Source organism: Camelus ferus, chromosome 23 (genome assembly GCF_009834535.1).
Source record: "Camelus ferus isolate YT-003-E chromosome 23, BCGSAC_Cfer_1.0, whole genome shotgun sequence".
In the NCBI taxonomy this organism is placed as follows: Eukaryota; Metazoa; Chordata; class Mammalia; order Artiodactyla; family Camelidae; genus Camelus; species Camelus ferus.
In genome coordinates this window covers 32,108,960-32,129,121 of record NC_045718.1, presented here as the reverse complement: position 1 = coordinate 32,129,121, position 20,162 = coordinate 32,108,960, and the positions used below count along the sequence as shown (strand labels likewise).

The window sequence follows — 20,162 nt, the reverse complement described above, 5'->3', positions numbered from 1 at the left end:
CACACTCTCTTCCTATTCTTTCAAAGACACACTTCTCCACTACATGATTCGGTTATTTCACATCCTACCACAAATTGACTGCTAACCTTCTCAAAGGGAAAAAACTCAAAACCACGTCCTTCTACTCCAGGCAGAGGAGATTTTGTGCCCTTTAGGTACAAATTGTCTACATGGTATCCAGTCTTCCTTTCTGTTTACCCTAATCCTATCTCCATATATTGCAACATAGTTTGTTGCTGGCAAAAGGAAAAGAGATGAAGGGGGGAAAAGGTTGCACAGTTTCCTTTTAAATAGGAAAAATGGGGCATGGTGTGTAAGAGGGTATTTATTAAACAGTAGTAGCAAGCAAGAAAACAGCAATAGAGGGAACAGGTCTCATTAATGTAGCTGGTAATGAGGTTTCTTCCTCCTCGGCCCCTTCATACCATGGTTCCTATGGCTTCACCTGGCAACTTGGTTGGGGTGATCTGCCCAATGGGCAACCTGAGGGGTCTGTACTCTGGTGGCCCTGCCTTTATAGAGTTGAAGTAGTCATCCATTATTTGTACACCTGGGTATGGCAGTTTGAGAAAGCATCCTCACAGGTAAAGTGTTCTCTCCATGACTTTCAAGTTCTTATTTTTATTCGATGACTATATCCATCACCCTAGTCAACCTCATAACTCAGCATTTTGTCTGTTCCCTTAGAGATCTACACTGATTTCGTGTTGCACAGAGTCTAAAGTCCAAATTCCTTAACATAATACACAGTAGTTTTCCTGATCTGGGCTTGCCTCCTCTCTTTGTGCTTCCTCTTGCATCTCTGATTTCAGACTTTGCCAGATTAACTGTTCCCTCCTCCAGCTCCCTGATCAAGCCAACTCTCTCTCTGGCATATTTCTTCTCTGCATGCCCTTCCCCACCTTGTCTGACCTTTAACTCTTACTCATCATTCATTTGCGTCTCAACTGAAGAGCCATTATCTCTAGAGTCTTGTATCTGCCCAGCTCCCTACACCCCACCACTGCCTTTAGCACTGCCACAGTTCCTCTAATGCTTGATAGTTTCATTGCACTTGTTTCCCATATATCTGTCCCTATACTACCCTAAGCTTCCCGAGGGACAATTTGCTGTTTGATTTATTCTCTGCCCAGTTCATTGCCCTGAGTGCCTCCCTCGCTCCATGATAGGGACTTTCATCTGTTTACAGCCTAGTTGTTTAACGAGTGATATACAGCAGGTGATAAATTTTTGGATTAAGGAATGAAGCAAAACTGCCTTGTGGTGTGATTAACCTCTGTTTATATTTATGTCAACTTTCAACTAGATAGCGAGGGCAGGGGTCAGTGTCTGAGTCATCTAGTTCCACACGGGGCGTGAGCAGAGTAGACCCTTGGTCAAGCGATTGCAGATCGGTTGACTGATCCGCTGGAGAGCGAAGCATAAGAAAGCCTTTCGGAGCCTCGCCCCTTCAGGGCAAGCCCCTCCGCTCCCCGCCAGCCGCCGGCGACCCCCTCTCTCCCTCCACTCCTCTCGGCGCTGTAGGCAGACCCCGCGGTGCCCCGCAAGCCCACAGGCAGGCGGGGAGCCGGCGGGGCGGGACTTCCGGTCCCGCTCTTGAATGCCTTCCGGCTCGAGGCGGAAGCCGGGCTCCGGTCCGGATTGGAGCCGGAGAGTCTCAGGCACTTGTCTCCTCAGTGGATGTCTCTCGGCCCCGCCGCTCCCCCGCGCCGCGGGACGGGGAGACCCGGTAGGGACGGGAGAGTCGGGACTCCCCGCGCGGGCAGAGGGAGAGCCGGGACCCCAGGTTTGAGGGAGGGGGCCAGGACTGGGGGTCGGGGAACGAGGGGGAGCCCTGAGGGCAGCCGTGAGGGGCTGGGGAGGGAGGCACCGGGGACCCTGAGGCCGAAGAGGCCCTGACCAGGGGAGGGGACTGGCGGGTGACACTAGGCAGGATGCGTCTCGGAGGAGAGCAGTCCCGCTTGGGGGAGTGTCCCAGGACTTGGCAGACTGTGAGGCGGCACGAGTTGGCAAAGGTTGACTTCCAGGGGAGGTTTGAGAGGAGGCAGTCAGTCCTTCTCCTAGAGTCGTAGATGAGAAGGACGTCTTGACCTAACGGATCAGAAAGATGACCAGCCACCTATTGGATGCTGAACTTGTATTGCTTCATTTGCAATTACGCTGGCTTTTTGATGTGGGTTTATTTATTTATTTATTTTACCCGTGTGGATTTCGGGGAAGAAATTTTACATTCTCAGGGAAAACTTGAACTCTTCCTTACCCAGGTCCAATTTATACTGCATTTCTTTGTCAAACAGATGGTGCTTTGAAGTTGTCTTCATACAAACAAGCCTACCAAAGTTTTCCTTTTGGAATCTTCTCTACCCTGCAGAGTTTAGGTTGTCTTATTTCCTTTGTCATGGAATGAATTTCTAAGTGCGTTTAGAATTACAGTGATAATTACATGGAAAACCAGTGCTGTCACGTTTGCGATACAGTTTATTGTTTTTCTGCCTAACTTTCTAAAATATTTTTACTGAAAATTATCCTGTTGCGTCTAGTTTTTTAGTTTAAACGGTAAGGCAATTTTAGATTAGGGTGAAGCCAATTACTAGCAGTTCCTAAGGATTTACTGTTCCTTTTTATTTCTGCTACAAGGAGAACATATTTGCTATTGGCAGATTTCTAAAAAATATTGATAACCCAAAATCTGTTGCTATAAACACATTAGCATATGTAGTTTTCCTTATTGGCCATCGTGTAGTACGTGGACTTGCTTTTATCATTATAAGGGGTAATTATTATTAGTTGTAATTATTGTCTACATTTTACTCATGTTTTATTGACTGTAATTAATATGTACTTCCTAATCTACATCATATAGTGTCTCACTTCTGTGAATTACAGACTCTTTTAGCTTTGGGTAGATGGCAGATTTGGTTTTTGTCACAAACTGAGCAAGGTAACTAGGGAGAACCCTAACATTGTCATTGGTTGAGGGTGATATCTGATGATTGAACCTTTTGCTTGTTTCCAGTATTTCATATTTCAAGTGTTACAGTTTTTTATTTTTAAAATTACTGTATTGGTATAAATAACTTTTAGATCTGACTTGGTGGTCTGACTTGTACTAATTCAAGTGAACTGGACCATTTTATGTTTATTGCTGCCTTAGTGTCTTGCTAGCTTATAAACTCTTTTTTCCCCCTGGCTTTATTGAGGTATAATTGACAAATCAAAATTGTGTTTGTTTAAGATGTACAACGTGATGATTTGATATACACATATGTTGTGAAATGATTACCACAATCAAGCTAATTAACAAATCATAACTTCACATAGTTATAGTTACTAATTTCTCTCTCTCCCTCTCTTTTTTTTTCCCTCTGGTGAAAACACTTAAGGTCTACTCTCTTAGCAAATTTCAAATATACAACAGTATTATTAACTGTAGCTTATAAACTCTTAATAGCCTTGGAAATTTATGCTTGAATAAGATCGATGGTTGTAATTTCCTTATGTTTAGGGGCACAGCTGATACGGCAAGTGGAAGCATTGCCTAAATACAGATAATGCTTTAACATGTGATTGAGCATATTGAATAAATTTTCAAATTAGAAAATGAAAAGATGACACATGTTTAAAGTTATTGAATTAACTGCTATGTAGATTTGTATATGTCTTAATTCAGTCTTACTTCTTTAAAGTAGACAATACTGTTTTTTTCTGATAAGGCTTGATCTGATTTTTCCATATAATCTTGCTTTTAAAATGTGTTCTTCCCCCGTTTTCCTTGGTTTTGGGAGATGATGTAGTTGAGAAAGCCTGCAGGACATTAGATGTTAGTTCTTAGGAGAGGAAGTTCTCATTGTTGACACACATAATCCCTGCCTTCTGTGGCAAGTTTCTAGTTATATATCTGAGTAGTATGTTTAAAATTTTATGCCTTCTGTTCTGGATAATCTTTGAAATTTTTGTTCTTTGTTCTAATTGTTGAGTCAATTTCTTAGCTTTCTCAAGTTAAATTCTATGTGTTGTTCTATAAGATTTAGATGTATTTTATAGTTTAACCAACAGTGGCTCTTTTAAAAATCAGGGTGCAGAAAATTGCTAGTTATTCTTATGGATTTACTTATTTCTGCTGCAGTGAAATATGTGTCTGTGCATTGGAAACACTATTAAAATAGCAATAGCCAATACTGTCTTCATATATACATACTAACCCATTTTGTTTTCCTTAATCACCAGTTTGTAATATATGAAGTAACCTGCTATATTGAGTTTTCTGGTTCTAAACTCTTGTGATTATCAATTTTGTTATTATATTGTCCATTCTCAGTTACCTGTATACCCTAGTTAGAAAGTCATTCCCTGCCTTTTGATAGAATTAGGAGGATTTGTTGCAGTTGAGAATACAGCTTTTGGACAACAAGGTACCAAATAGAGTGTTGACCTTCTGCTGATTCACCATCCAGCTGCTGCATTGCCTTTTATGCAAGATGGCCCTCAAAAAGATTGACTGAGACATAATCGACCCCTTCTTTTAGTATCTCTTTTTGTCCTTTTGCTGAGTTAGACCTTTTCTCTCATAGTGACTAAGATGAACTGGGCCTCAAAGTGACACCAGGGAGTCAGAGCAGCCAGAAATACTGCAGTCCTGTTAGTAGAGCCTTATCCATCCACTGAGTCTGATCGCATAAATCTTGGCCAATTTTCCAGGCTCCTGGTTTGCAGTTATGGCTGTGAACCACTTGTTTATGTTATTGTTGTTTGAAAAATAGTTTTAATACTAAATCATAATTGATCAGAATTAGATAAGTGGACACTACTTAGTTTTGCTTAGAGTGAGACATCACATTAATTTATACATATGCTTTTCTATTAAATTGATAATGATATACCTCACAATTGCAAATACAGTAGAAAACAGATTGATTGCCTTTAGTCTTTGTGTTGTTTTTATTGTTTTTTTTTTTTTTTTTTTTGTAATTTGAGATCCTGAGGAAAAGAAAAACTATTGGATAAGGGGTTTCTGCAGAGGTTGGGGAGGCTGACAGTTACTGGTGACATATTGAGTGGATGATGTTTGGAGCTGTCTGCACTGGTCAGAAGGGGTGTCTTCACACTAAGGTTGTTTAGAATTGCCAGTGCCTGATGATAATAAAAAGCAGAAAGACTTTTAGTTGCCTTTATTATTGTTTTAAAATACCCTACAGGCAATGTGCCCCCTTATTGCCTATAGCAGGCAGGGAAAGAAATCCCTTCCACCTCTGTGAGAATGACCTGGCGGAGATTCCTGAAGTCAGAATTTTTATAGTAATTAAGAGTCATGGAGAGGTTTGAGGGAAGGGTTGAAATATGAATAAAGAACTAATTTTGAAGGTTATTTTCAATTCTTAGAGGATAAAGGCACAGAGATTGATGAGAACACTGTAGATGCGAGATGACCAAGTGCTGTATATGAGTTTATTTGTCTTAGTTAAAGCCGAGGAGGGAGGGAAGGCCCTAGGAAGTGGTATATAATCCAGTTCTAGACTTCCCCATAAGAACTAATAAGAATAGAAGTATTAGTCAACTCCTAATATTTTAAACCTAAATGATGACTATTTCATAGTAGTTAAATAAAGTTGCAAAAATAAAACAGTGCAAGGAACCACCTGTATACCCTTTATTCAGATTCACCTGTTTTTAACATTTTACCTCATTTGCTTTATCACTTAAGAATAAGAGTACTTTTGATGAAAGTAGAAAACTCGCATAAAATATACTCCCAGGTTCAACTGCTAACTTTTGTTCTTTTCCTAATGAACAGTTATCTCTGATCTAAGTCTCTGAGTTCTCAAGCTAGAAAGGACCTTGGGAGATAATCTGATTTGACTCCCTTGAGGATGGTAATGTTGACCAATCCCAGACAGATGGGTTTTGAATTCTAAACCTCCATAGCCCCTCCAGGGTCTTATCATCCAGACAGGTAGGTTTCCTGGGTCTTTTTGTTGCTTTGTGGCTTATACATTTTAATTTGATCTCAAAACAAGCATGTAAAATGTTATTTCCTAGACCTACCTGAAATCTCACTTACGTTCATTTAAGTCCACCTCTTCTGAATCTCTTTTCCTTTTCCTATAGAAAACAACTGAACAACATCCTTTTTAAGAACACTTAACTATTCTGTAATAAATACCTTGTTAACGTTCCTTGGGTAAGACTATTTTTTTTTCCTTTAGACTTTCTACCTAAAACATGCTTTCTATCTCTTTAGTCAAGTCACAAGGCTTTATCTTGGTGGATCTTTTAAGATTCTGGGTTTTTCATATCCTTTTAAAAGTGTGGTGAACAAAGCTTAGAAGAGTCTGACTAATGTAGAATAATAACAATGATGCTTTATGTATAACTTATTTAGGAAGTTCTTTTCTTATATAGTCATTTGATCCATGGGGCAGGACAGGTGGTATCCCTGTTTCAGAGGCAGAAAAACCTGACCTACAGAAAGGTCCAGGGACTTGCCCTACGTCCTGCAGAGCTAGGCTGTGTTGGAAGTGGGATGCAAGCTCAGTCTTCTAACCCTAAATCCAGTTCCCTTTTCCACGGCATCTCCTTGGAGGTCCTTACATATCGTGTATTGTTAAGTGTCCCTTAGGGTCACTTAGGCTCTCTCATTTCTTCTCCCCTTTCACCAGTGTCACTTGCTGTTAGGGAAATAAAGTGTTTGTTGACTCCACTTGTACTTTTTCTTCCACACTTAAAATAATATCACTGCAGAATTGGAGTGAACCTGTAGCAGCCCCTTAATCCAGTCTTCTACCTGATTTGGGTACCCTCATAACACTTCCTGTCCCAGAGGACTTGAGGCCCTTGCCTGGATACGTAAAATAACAAGGTGTTCACTTCTATTTTATGCAACCTTGGCTCATTGTTGGGTGGCTCCAGTTATAAGGTTATTCTTTTCTTTATAACAGATCCAAATTACCTGTTGTGTAGTCTGTTGGTTTTAGTGATATCAGCTAGAGAAACACAAGATCTGTTTTTGCTTTGATACATAAAATTGTCACATATTTAAAGATAACTGTCTCTTAAGATCTCTTCTCCAGGGTAAATAATGCTAATACCCAGATCTCTCACTATCTTAATCATCTTATTCTGGATGTGCTAGGTTGTCTGTATTTTGAAAATACAGCTTCTGTAACGTGGACACTATTTTAGATGTCTGATCAAGGCAGCAAATAGTGGGACTGTTACTTCTTGTAAAGTGGGCACCATACTCTCTCTGTTATTGCATATTCAGTATTATGAAGTCCAGATTACATTAATATTTAAGTAGACACATCTTGCTCTTATATTAAGCATTTGGTAAGCCAAAGCTCCCCAAAGTTTCACAAGAACTGTCTGTTAGTCTGGTCCCTGTGCTTGTACAAGTGATTTTTGAATAGAAATGCAAGACTTTATACTTATTCCCTATTAAATTTTATCCTGCCAGTGTTTCAGCAGTCCAGAATTTTAGCCTATAGAGATATATTTTGGTCTCAATATTCTTGTTTGCTATTAGCCATCCTTTTCAGCATTGTCTTCTCCACTTATAATACCCCTTAAAGCTTGTGTTGAGTCAGGGCTGGCTTTGGGCTGATTACAGCTAGGTAGCTAATGTGCCTTGTAGGGCTTAGAAGCAGATCATTTATGGATGATTTTATACAAAGTTTTCTGCAAAGAAGTGTGGCAAGTGCTAGTTCTCTGGCCCTGGTTGCCTTATTCCCTAGGAGACCCAAGAATTACTTATAGGCAATTCCAAAACCTTTACTGGTTTTACTGCATGTCTCTGAAGAATAGAAAAGACAAATTATTGGAATTATGTTCCAATATACCTGTCTTTATCTTAGCTTTCAAAGCTAAATGTAACCCCTTAAACCTAGAATAGTTGAAAAACGTGGTTTAGAGAAAGTATCTGGGGCCTGCCCTTGCTTATGTCTATAATTTTGCTTTGGAGTTTAGTCTTTGAACGGTGTATGACCTCTTATCCACACTCGAAAGATGTAAAAACTGCCATGAGCTATAAAAAGATTTTTAAAAAAGACTTGTAGAGGGAAACAATAATTAATATTCTTGGATTAGGCTCGCCAATGGCCTTAGTTCGTTTTATACACACACACACATACGTATATATAATAGGTTTATATAGAGGTTGTTTCCACTTTTAGTCAACGTCAAACCTTTCCATTTTAAGCTAGTAATCTTATGCAGACAGTGCAGATGTCGAACATTTCTGCCCTCTCGGAGTGTTCTGTTTGATGCAGTCTAGAGCCTGCTCTGTGTAAAACAAAGGGCAACTCTCAATTACATAATTTAATGTGGAAAATGGACTCAGTGTAGAATCTTTGTGTCTGGTGCTCAAGGGAGTTTTCTCAGTGATGACTGGGTTCTTTCATTGACACTGTTAATCACTGCCAGTTCTCTTCACAGTTGGGTAGAAGTAATCGCAGTGACAGATACAATGTGCTGGAGGACTTAGAGGTCCTAAGCACTTGGCTTTCATAGACATTTCTTGTATATTTTATACAAATGGGGAAAGGAGATGCAGAAACTGCTCCTAAATTGGGAGCTCTAGTATTTTTCTGTAAAAATTGTTTCATATAGACAGTTAAAGCTGTGTTTGCACCCTTCCTTGAAACACATTATTACATTTGTTTTGCCACTTAATTTTGGAGTGGGGGGTAATTAGGTTTGTTTATTTTATAATTTTTTTTTAATGGAGGTACTGGGGATTGAACCCAGGACCTTGTGCATGCTAAGCATACACTCTACCACAGAGCTATACCTCCCCGCCATTATTACATTTGTTTCAGAATCATGGGCAAGATTGGTGTCTGTGTTAATGAAATTTGGTCAAAAAGGTGCCAGTGATTTAGGTCAGTGGTTCTTAACCTGTCAGAGCCAACACTCTATTTTTATAGTAAATATTTTGCAGTCCCTCTTTTACTATCCTGAAATGAATTCGTAGACATACTGTAACTACTTGCAAACCTGACTGCAAAGAAATGAACATAATGTTCCAGCCATAATATAAAGGAGAAATAAAAATAAAGTCATTAAAAATATATTTTTAATATGTATATACTCTACATATATTAAGTGGTTAACTTTTTGTACCTGTATCTAGGATTGCTATGAATGAAATCATTACAAATGCAGACTTATGTAGGTAAATTGTACTTACATACACTGAATTATATTGCTGTCATTGAGATGATTTTCCAAAATGGTGAATAAGTCTTGACACAATTTAGAGAAAAGCTAAGTACAGTCTTATCTTGACTTTCAAAGCAGTTACCTTTTGGGAGAACTTAATGATTATTAAAAATGTGAAAAAGAGAATTCCTGTTTATATGTTAAATGGAGTTACAGTCTAGGCTTTGATAATTTAAACAGCTTTTTCATCCACATCTATTATTAGTGGAATTTAAAAAAATCATGAGGGATGCAGGATTGTCCTTTGTCGTGCAGTACTGTCCCCAGTGTTGCAGGACATCTGGCATTCCTTGCCTCAGTGCACCAAGTGCCTTCAGTGTCCCCAGTCATTGTCACGACCAAGAGGTGTTTTCACGAACTTTCAAAACATCCCTTAGGGTTTAAAATTAAATCATATTTTTCAGCTTTGTAAATGTAAAGGAAACCAATTTCTTTTCAGAGTGGGTATGTAGAACTATCTTTTTAGGTTAGGGATAACAGATATGTTTTAAGGTCACAATTCTGGTTCATTGGAGGTGGTTATCTTGAACATTGTGTTAAAAATTCTGAGGCAAAGTCCAACCTCAGTAGGAAAGAGTATTGTGATTGATTAGTCGTATCTGCCATAGGTAGACAGGGGAATGGCTGCATGGATAGCTGCCGATATCCCATCTCGATACAGCGAACTGTGTCTTAACCCATTGGGTACCAACACCCTCACCCCATGGGATTAGGAAATATGTGGGGAAGTTTTTGGTTGTCCTAGTGATGAGTGTATATGTGTGCGTAGTTAGCATTTACTGTTTGGGAACCAGGAATGCTGAATGACCCACAGCACTCTGGACAGTCCCACTCTGTGGGAAAATATCCCATCTAAACAGCCTTAAGTCCCTCATTGAGGAATACTGATCTAGCTTGGAAGACAGTCTGTTTCTGGAACCTGTTCTGAACCAGATGGTCACTGGCACTAGATATAGAGGTATCTTGGCACTGAATGGGAGCCTGCACCATAATGACCTCCGAGGTCTTTTCCAACTCCATGATTTCATGAGTGTAAGTCAAGGTTAGCAAACTCTGGCCCTCAGGCGCCTGTTTTAGTAAATAAAGTTTTACTGGAGCACAGCTGTACTCATTTGTTTATGTACTGTCATTGGCTACTTTGGGGCTACAATGACAGAGCTGAGTGGTTGCCAAAGAGACCGTATTTATGGCCTACAAAGCCTGAATCCTGCTGACCCTCTATAGAGAAAGTTTATGGGGACCTGGTATCAGTAATACTTCTTGAATGGAACCAGCATGTGGACTGATGTTACTAAGTGTGTCATTCTTGTGACCTTAATAGTTCCTGTGTATGTTGTGATTCTGAAATCTTTTTCTATGTCGGTGTAGCCCGGAAGACTAACCAATTGATGGATCAACAGTAAAACTTAGAGCTGGAGAATTCTCAGCTTGATTCTTCAAATATCACTAGATAAAGTAGTGCTAGGTCTACGACTTCTATTTGACTGGTTCTTTGGTCTTTAAAATTGGGCTGATAAATGACTTTCTTCACTGTCATGTTATACTAACTGCTAGTTATAAAACACTTTGAAAGCCATGAAAATGAGAAAAAAATGGAATCTCAGAATCTTCTGAAATCAGTTTCGGAGCTTAAAAATTCAGTGTAGAAAATATCACTGTTCTTTTTCTTCCCACGTATTTTAATAAAGAAAAGCACAGTGAGATAATAGCGTGGCTAATTTGTTGGCATTGTGTAGTAAATACTAACTTACAAAATAACATTCCGAGCACTTATTTAAAATACTTTAGTATTTTAATGAGGTTACAAGAAATAGGCATTTGTTAATCTTTACTTAAAAAAGAACAACTTACCAGTTTAAGTATTTAGTGTGTTAGTGTATCAGTCAGGGTTCTCCAGAGAAACAGAATCACTTGTGTATGTGTGAGTTTTTAAAAAAAGGTTTAATTTATTGAATTGGCTCACAGCATTGTGAGGGGCAAGTCCAAAATTTGTAGGGCATGTTGGCAGGCTCTAAGGTCATGTTGATGCTTTGTTCTTGAGGTAGAATTCCTTCTTCTGCGGGAAACTTAGTTTTTGCTCTTAAGTCCTTCAACTGATTAGAGGAGTCCCACCCACATTATCAAGGGTAATTGCCTTTACCTAAAGTCAATTTACTGTAGATATTAACCACGTTTACAAAATACTTTCACAGTAACACCTAGATTAATGTTTGATTAAATAACTGGGTACTATAACCTCACCAAGTTGACAGATAAGACTAATCATCACAGTTAGTATTTAGAATACTTTTGGTATGTTAAACACGTGGTGTATAAAATATTACATGATTAGTTAATGGGAGAGTGTGTATATTCATAGCCTAATAGTCTAAGGGGATTACCTGGGTTTTCAGTCATCTATCAGATAAAGAATGGAAAATGAAAAATTTAATCAACTATGTCACCCTTTGAAATGTAAGTTATCTCTTTTTTTGGTGGTTTTAATATGTTGTGTATGAAAATTTTTTAAAAATTTAAGATGCCTTAAGTAATTTTAAAAATTTATAACTTAAAAAAATATTTTATTTTATTTTAATAATAAAGTTTATTAAAAATTATGAATTTCTGTTTTTAAAAGTTAATGCTTTTGGTAATCTTTTTGCATAAAAAAAATTGTAGAGCTGGGAATTAGTTTTGAGCTTATGTAAGTCTAATTCCCCTCATTTATGGCTGAGAAACTGGTCCTAGAAAGGTGGAGTGATTTGCCTAGGTAATCTATCGAGAAAAAGAACCATGATTAGAAGCCAGATCTGGTTTCTGATCCTGGGCCTTTCTGCTACTAAAGTGATTAAATTAAGTTAAGTTAAGTGATGCTAATCATGGTTAGGTTTTCTGAGGAGAGAGATTTTGAGTCTCTATTTAAGGGAGTGAATATGAATGAATAGTTAAGAGAATAGTGGTGATATTCAGGCCATGCAGTGACCCTGGGGGGAGGGTGGGCAGGGAGAAGTGTGTTTATCATAAGATATATCCAGATGGACAACATATCCACTGCGGCACACAGTGACATGTGATACCCCTGCGGCTAGAAAAGATTTTGCTAGTAAATACAAGCTAGCCATTGGATGATTCATAGGGGATATTCCAGAGGACCTTAAGTGTAGTGAGTGCATGGACCAAAAGAAGTTCCTGAGAGAGCTTTCTTTGTTGAAGAGGTTAAGAATAGAGAAACATGCTCTCTTGAAGCAGCATAGGGCAGGAATTTGGAAATCCTCTAGGAGGGAATTTTAAGGATACAGGGCACAGAGAAAATATTGTAGGATGTAGGTGGATCCTTTAGAAGGCTGCTGGGTTTCAGGTACCATCTGAGCTTTCTTACCTGCAAAATAAGTGTAATTATACCTGATGCACATAGTTGTTATAGGAAGTAAAGGAGATAATGTATATCATGTGCTTAGCATAATGCCTGGTACATGGTATTCAATAAATAATCGCATTTATTATATTACATCATGGCAACTGGTTAAGGGTCTTGTAAAAGGTATCACTAGAGTAAGATCCTTTTTTTCCCCCTACTTCCCTTCCCCTAATTTTTTATGTAACCTTCACAGCTCTTTAGCATGCTTTTTGCCTCAGGTTTCTTATTTCCAGGCAGGTGTATATCTTGATTATGTGTAGTACTTCTCTACCTCTGTGATCCTCCAGCCTGTCCTTTTTTGAATAAACTGTGTATCTTTTGGGGGCCATACTTCAATTGCAAATTCCATTTCATCAAACTGAAAAGATGTACTTGACTACAGCGCTATCTCCAATTTTACTGCCCCTGTTTTTATTTCCCCCTTTTGGAATTTAACTATGAAGATGTGGTTGGAACAGGAAGTGGAAAGTACAGAATTTTGAAAAAACATCTCCCTTTTCTCTTCAGAGGGTTAGTCCCTTTAGGTTTGAGTAAAAACCAAAATATTTTGATAGATGCCAACTCCAAAGATAACTGGTTAAATAAAAAGATGTTTTCTGTGATAACTGTATCTTAAGATATGAAAAAACACTTAAGGATGTAGACTCAGTGGTAATCGGTGTATGAGCCCAGGATCCAGTAGTGAGATTACTAGATATGAGGCATAGAGTTACTTGTCTTAACTTTATAGTGTAACTATTTCTGAACCAGACCTGGAAACCACTTCACTTGTGTCTGGAAGGTTGGTAGAGTTTGCACCTGATTCAGAGTAATTTAGTGTGTTCAGTTATCATTCTAAGGAGCCTTTGCAATGCTTGATGATCTGTTAAGGAAGGATTCTTTCTTAGAACCCCCCTGAACTGGAAGAGAGCTTCTCTGCACAATTTTGTATGCTAGGTTTTACATTTAAATTGAGAAATCTGTGTTTGTGTATATTCATAGGCAAAAGGAGTTCAGAAAAGCTTGAAAGAGGTCTTTAAGAAGTAAGTTTGAATATTTCTTTCTAGTAATCCCTGTTTTTTTTCCCCAGAGATGCTATTAAATAAACATTGCTTTTTGCATGATAATGATTTTTCTGTAGTTTGATCATAAGGTAAAACAGCTTCTTATTTTCAGACCCCAGCGTTTCAAATTATATGGTATTCTGTTTCACAGTCCTACAGTTGGTAAGTATTGGTAGTCTATATAGGTCTATAGTAGCATTTGATTTTCAGTGAGAAATGTTGGCAATTATTGTCTCTTAGAAAAGCAGGTAAGTGGTGTGTTGGTCATTAGCGCTTGTTCTGTAGCACTTGGTGTACCCTCTCCTGCAGTCTCTTTCTTTCCCTGCTGTTTTCTCTTCCATTGATAATGATGCTTTCTCATCTTACACGTGCCCCACACATTAAAAGCACTCCCTTCTCTTTCTTTTGTCCCTTAATCTCTCCTCCAAGTGAAATCTCCATTTCTCTCATAACTGATAGCTAATCCATAATTATTTAAGTTAATTCAGAGTAAGGATGGAATGACATAGACCTAACCCTAAGGTACATTATGTAAGTTACCTGTATTTTAAAGTAAAACTTGTAAAACTAAAGACCTATTGACTCAAAGAATTAGCAAGTGGTTTAATATATAGATTGCTTGTTTGCCTTCCTTTTTTTTTTTTTTTTTCCTGGACTCTCAGTTTCTCAGAGAATGTATTTCTTTCCTAGAGGAGTTAAGAAGAGGAGAAAGAATAAGAGGAAGAGACAGGACCTTTTTCAGTTTAACAGATGGGTATAGCTGCTGCTTGACTTTTTCCTTCTCCAGATTCTTCTTCTGTAATCTCACTATAGATTTTTTGTTGGTTGTTTAAATACTCCTGTTATGGAATACAACTCACGTCTTAGTTACAGGTTCCTGTCTCCCAACCTGCCAAAAGAAATTCTCCTAATTTATATGTTGTCACGTTACATGTTCTTCTATGAAACTTGTGATTTTACTTTGTTTTTCAGAACAGCTGTAAGTTCTATTGACATGAATTTTTTCCATTTCTTAATATGCCCTCTTGAAAATGTCTCTAATTATACTGATCTCTGTCCATTGATAATATACTATTTGCCAAACACTGCACGGGGCATTTAATATCATTATATTCAGTCCTCACGACAACCCTTATATAAGGGGGATATTTGTATTTCCCTTTTGTAGATGAGGAAATTTTGGGGAGAGTAAATAATTTGTCTAATTTTATGCTACTTGTAAATGGTGGAACCAGTTTTAAAGCCTGTCTGCTTTCGCTTATGCACGCTGTTTTCCTCTGCATCTCAAAAGCACCCCAAATATTTTGGTGCCTTACCAATAGTACTTTTTAGAGAGTGTGAGCAGCATGTTGAGTCTATAATTTTTTTTGTTTTGTATATCTATGTACTCCTAAAAGTGTTTTATGACCCATTTGTTCCACTTTAAACTTTTATTAAAACAATCAGTTTATTATTGATGAATTTTTTTTCAAGGATGGTACCATAATTAATGTAGCATCCAACATAAAATAGATGCTTAAGAAATATTGGCTGCATGGATCAAAACAATAACAAAAAGAGAGGTGACAGTTATTGGGAGTCGGTATTCATATAAAAATTCATTTCTTTTGGAATGTGAGGCAGGAATGTTGCCCATATTACAGCATGCTGCAGGGCAGCGTTAGAATCCAAGCTTTGATTAAAATCACCCCAACTCTATTATTTCTTTCCTTTACAACCACAGGTTTTTGCCAGCTGAAAAGAATAATGGAGAGGAATGATGAATGCATTTCCATCTGCTGCAGAAAAAAAATTTTAGACAGTTTCGTTCTTTTTAAACCTAGATAAAAAGGGTGCTTTGAAATGAAGAGTAAATTAGTGGCTTACCTAATGAGTAGTTATTACATTCCTGCTCTAGAAGCCTGTTCAGGTGGTACTGACGGTGGTGGTTGCCCGTTAACAGTTCAGTCGCAAATAGTTTCTCCCTGGGGGATAGTATAAGCCTTCAGGCATTCTTAAGACTCTTTCCTTTTCGCCCCCAACTGAGAGGTTTCAAAGAAAGGTGTTACTCTCCCTGAACTGCTTAGGTTTTCTTAGGCTGTCAAGGTCAAAAGCAAACCAAACTTTTAAAATTATGTGCCGTAGATCCTTTTACTCACTGCAACGTGAGAGAACTAAGCTGTTTTGAAGAGCTAATATCTCGAATATATTGCCCTCCGCGCCAGCCGCTAAAGCTGTGGTGGTGGTGGTGGTGGTGGGACTCACTGATTTACCGCGCTCGCAGAAGAGTTGGTGGCTCTTGATTCTTTTTGACGTTATGGTTTATCATGTTGCCCCTCAGGATCACTTCAGTAGCAATGTAGTGTAGAGGAATTGCGTTAGTCACTCAATACTGCAGTCTAATTATTAGTGATTAGATCTCTGCGCTCAAGTGAGTAGATTAGTAGTCACCTTTATGCTTTAATAATTTTTAATGATTTCATTTGTGGTTCTTTGGTGTTGACTTCCAGGTTATTGTATTGCTGAATGTTGTATGATGGGCATTAGGATTAACTACTCCCATCAGGGAATGAGAACATAATTTCTTTAATCACTGCTTTTGACACTTTTAGTGTGGTGTCACAAAACAATTTTAGAAAGAGGATAATTATACTACTGGCTAATAATTTAAATATTTCCTGTGTGCCAATCATTGTGCTAAGTGCTTTACATCTGTTATCTAATTTAATCCTCACTGTAGTCTTATTAAGGGCCCTTATTATGCCAACTTCACAGATACAGAAACTGAGGTGTATGGGAGCTTGTTTAGCTTGCCTAACTTACACAGTGGTTAGAGCTGGGATTTGATTTGGGGTAACCTGACTTCAGGGCCATAGCCCTTTAACTGCTCTGCTGAACATCAGGCAATGCCTTCTGTTTTATACATAACTCTATTTAAAATTTCCACTCTTAAAATTCCCCCGTGTTGTTTCCTATTAGAGTCTATATACGGATTTTCCATTTCTATTCTACTAAAACTTTCATCTTTAGTTTTAGTGATTGCCAATTGGTTTCCTGCAAAACTTTGAAAGCTTGTACCATTTTTATTCCAGGTAAGGGGATTGTGTCACCTTGCTGACTGTTTGGCATACGTGTTTTCAGGTTGGGGGCACTCAATCCTTTGTATGGGTAGAAATGAACAGCTAAAGCATTTATGCTTTATTTTGGATTATAACTTTGGGGGCAGATTTGCCATTTTAAGTTTATCTTAGACATATACAGAAATTAATTTTTACTCTGTAAATGTGCAGATGGGGAAATTCTGGAAGCATCCTGTGCAGAAGAGAAAAAAGGTCACTCAGAATATGAAATTGGTCATAAGAATTTAAAGAGGAGGTGTGGGGATGTATAATCCCTGTGTAGGTTGTTGAATTAAAAGGTTTTCACTTTTTTTTTTGTCCTTGGAGTCAGCCTTTATACACTGTTATGGGAAATACTTGATTTACTAACCCCTTACTGAACACTTTTAATTTAATTCTAAATCCATGAAATAGTCTTCATACATCAAGACGCTGTTTTATTGTGCTTTGAGATTACACCCTCATTCTGAATTTTGACAAATTGTAATTAGGTAAGGTGAGTTACACATCTTCGAGGTGACATAATTCATAGTCATTCTTTTTCCTCAGAAAGTAGGAGGTGGCAAGAGCAGGTAGCTATTTAATAAAGAAGCCACTGAGTTTTCTTTATTTTATATGAAGTGTTAACTTTTACATTTTGCTATGGAAGGAATATTTGCTTCAGATTGAACTTAATCTTTCTTTTGAAAACCTAAATATGTTTAAGCATAGTTTGAGAACAGCAATAAGCTTGAGGTACTACACATAATATAATTTTATTTGCAAGCTTTTTAGTCCTGAATAAGGAAGGAATAGAAAGCCAGGGAGACTGAATTCTATGTAATAGTTGTAGTGTTCATGATTAAAATGTCTGCTTCAGTTTAAAACAACAACCTGCTTATTAGTGAATGTGCTTCAGTGTCATGAAAAGAAGGGAAAGGAAAAAGTTATTTGTACATTTTTGTGGCAGGCACTCTGCTAGGTATTGTGTGTTTATGTGTTATCTCAAATCCTAGGTTAAAAACTTTGTGTTAGTCTCTCTCTCTTTTTTTCTTTTTAAAGATGAGGAAACTGAAATTTAAAAAGCAGCGGACTTGTCTGTGGGTAGAGTGAATGCTTGCAGACCTGAGGGTTTGAACCTGGGGATATCTTATTCTAAGGCCTGAATTCATGTCATATGCTTTCTGTCTTCTTTTGAATTTTCTTCTTTTCTTAATCCATTTTTACACTTCAACTCCATTGGAAGTTTTCAGTACTATTTCTTTTCTTTTGGTAGTTACCCTAAGAAATATTAATATGTATACTTACCAAAGTCTAAATGTAAATACTATCTTTACCTTCTTCCTGAACAGTAAGATCAACCTCCTTCTGAAATAAACTATGTTTATTAGATGTTATAGTTCTGGGACTTGGTCTTTTAACCTCAGAAATAACAGAGTAGCAGTGTTTAGATTTACCCATATGCATTTATGTTTTCTTTTTTCTTTCTGATCATTTGATCGTTCCTTCATGCAATTAGCTATAAGATGAATTAGTTTGTAACCACCCCCCAACCCCCATGGGGCTTGTGTGGGAGGCCTCTGCTCTGGCTTGCCACCTTGCATAGGCCCTCGAGTTTTGCCTCGTATTAGCCTGTTTCATGTAGCCTCCCTTCTCCCCTCATCAAGTTCATACCATCAGGACTATGCAGATGTCCCTAGGGCATGCTGGCTTCAAAACTAACTCAGCTCTCTAAATTTGTACTTTCTTATCATTGCTGCCCTGGGAGCAATTCTTACTTCATTTATATCTAGCTCTGCCATACATTTTTTGGGGGGTGGGGTAGAGGTAATTGGACTTATTTATTTCTTTATTTTTAGAGGAGATACAGGGAATTGAACCCAGCACCTCGTGCATGCAAAGCATACACTCTACCACTTGAGCTATACCCTCCCCCTGCTGCCATACATTTTAAAAATATTTATTCTAGAATTTTTTTAGGTGATCTCCAGGCACTGGGTCCACATTGCCAGGAGTAGAAGTTCATATTGTCATTGTGCTTGATTGGAGTATTTTGTACCAGCCCTGAGAGGTAGGGAGAGGACTTGATTTATTTTAATCTGTCATGCCCCTACCTAGTAACTGGCAAAACTCTTTAATTGAGAGCATAAGAAATAACTGTTTGAAGGAAAATGATGAAGTTCAGGACATGCTACCTCAAAATATGGCACCTTGGCATGTTGAATATTTTAAGCTGAAGGGATTTGAGAAGTGGCAGGTCCAGGAGGGACCTTCTGACCTTTACCTAAGCAGCCCACAAAACCCTCAGTGTATGAGGTGTCCTCCCTGTACAGGGAGGAAAGGAGCGTCCTCATCTCCAAAGAAAGAGGAACACCAGAGGAATCGGAATGAACGGCCCTTGCTAAGTTCCCCCAGTTTACTACCCTTAGCTCATACCCCTTTCTGTCTTATCACATTTTTCCATGACTCTACTACTCTCCACCAAACTTGGTATAAAAGCACTCAGGCTGAACCATTTCTTTGCTTTTCATTTTCTGTGAAGTCTCCTGTGTCACATAAAACTTACATTAAATCAGTTTGTATGCTTTTCTTTTTGTTAATCTGTCTTTTGTTACAGAGACTCAGCTGAGTTAGAAGGGTAGAAGGAAAAGATACTTTTCCTCCCCTACAGTCCCTGGTGACCATGAAAGGATGGCTGGGACACCCCACTCGCTCTGGAAGCTGACAAAAGTCAATGAAAGAGCTTCCCCTGAAGATCATGTGAGAGATGCCCTTCCTGTATCCAGAGGAAAAGAGCATCCCTCTCTTGGAAGATGGATGGACACTGAGAAGAATTTGAAGAAACTGGCCCTGCTAAGTTTCCCCCAGTTTACTACTCTTAGCGCACACTCCATTTTGTTCTGTCATATTTTTCCATGACTCTCTACTCTTCATCACACCTGATATAAAAACACCCAGGCTGAACCATTTCTTTGGTCTTTGTTTCCTCACAAAGATTCCCGTGTCCCATAAAATTTATATGAAGTAAATTTGTATCCTTTTCTCTTGTTAATTTGCCTTGTTTAGAGACCTAGCTGAGACCTTAGAAGGTAGATGGAAAAGATATTTTTCTTCCCTTGCAACACTAAGTGACTTCCGTCAAATGACCCCTCAAAATTTTCTTAAAAACTCCCTTTACTGGAAGCTTACATTGACTGCCCTCTGGAGGCAGAAAAAAAATCTGAAAACAGATCTTTTGATGGGACATTTAAGTATTGTTTTCTTTTGCGTCTTATTCTGAGATAAACAGGAGCCAAGGATTACTTGATCTGAGCATGGGTTGCCACATGTGGAGCTCAGGTAGGACCAGATATACCCTAAGAAAGTTTATAGCATTAGGCTGAAATTGCCATGAACACGTGAAAACTTATTTGTGTTGGAATTTTGCAG

The 20,162-nt window shown here is 38.3% G+C and overlaps 1 protein-coding gene across 2 annotated transcripts in view; it reads left to right on the top strand.

Annotated features, from left to right (window-relative positions):
• Positions 1 to 1,625: 1,625 nt before the first annotated feature.
• Positions 1,626 to 20,162, top strand: part of DISP1 (dispatched RND transporter family member 1) — a 174,450-nt gene continuing 155,913 nt past the window's right edge. The window contains exon 1 of one of the 2 annotated variants that reach the window (XM_032466641.1): positions 1,626 to 1,729. The gene's annotated coding sequence lies outside the window, so the exon portion shown is untranslated. The remainder of the gene's footprint in view (positions 1,730 to 20,162) is intronic. The other variant, XM_032466642.1, reaches the window with a different exon arrangement.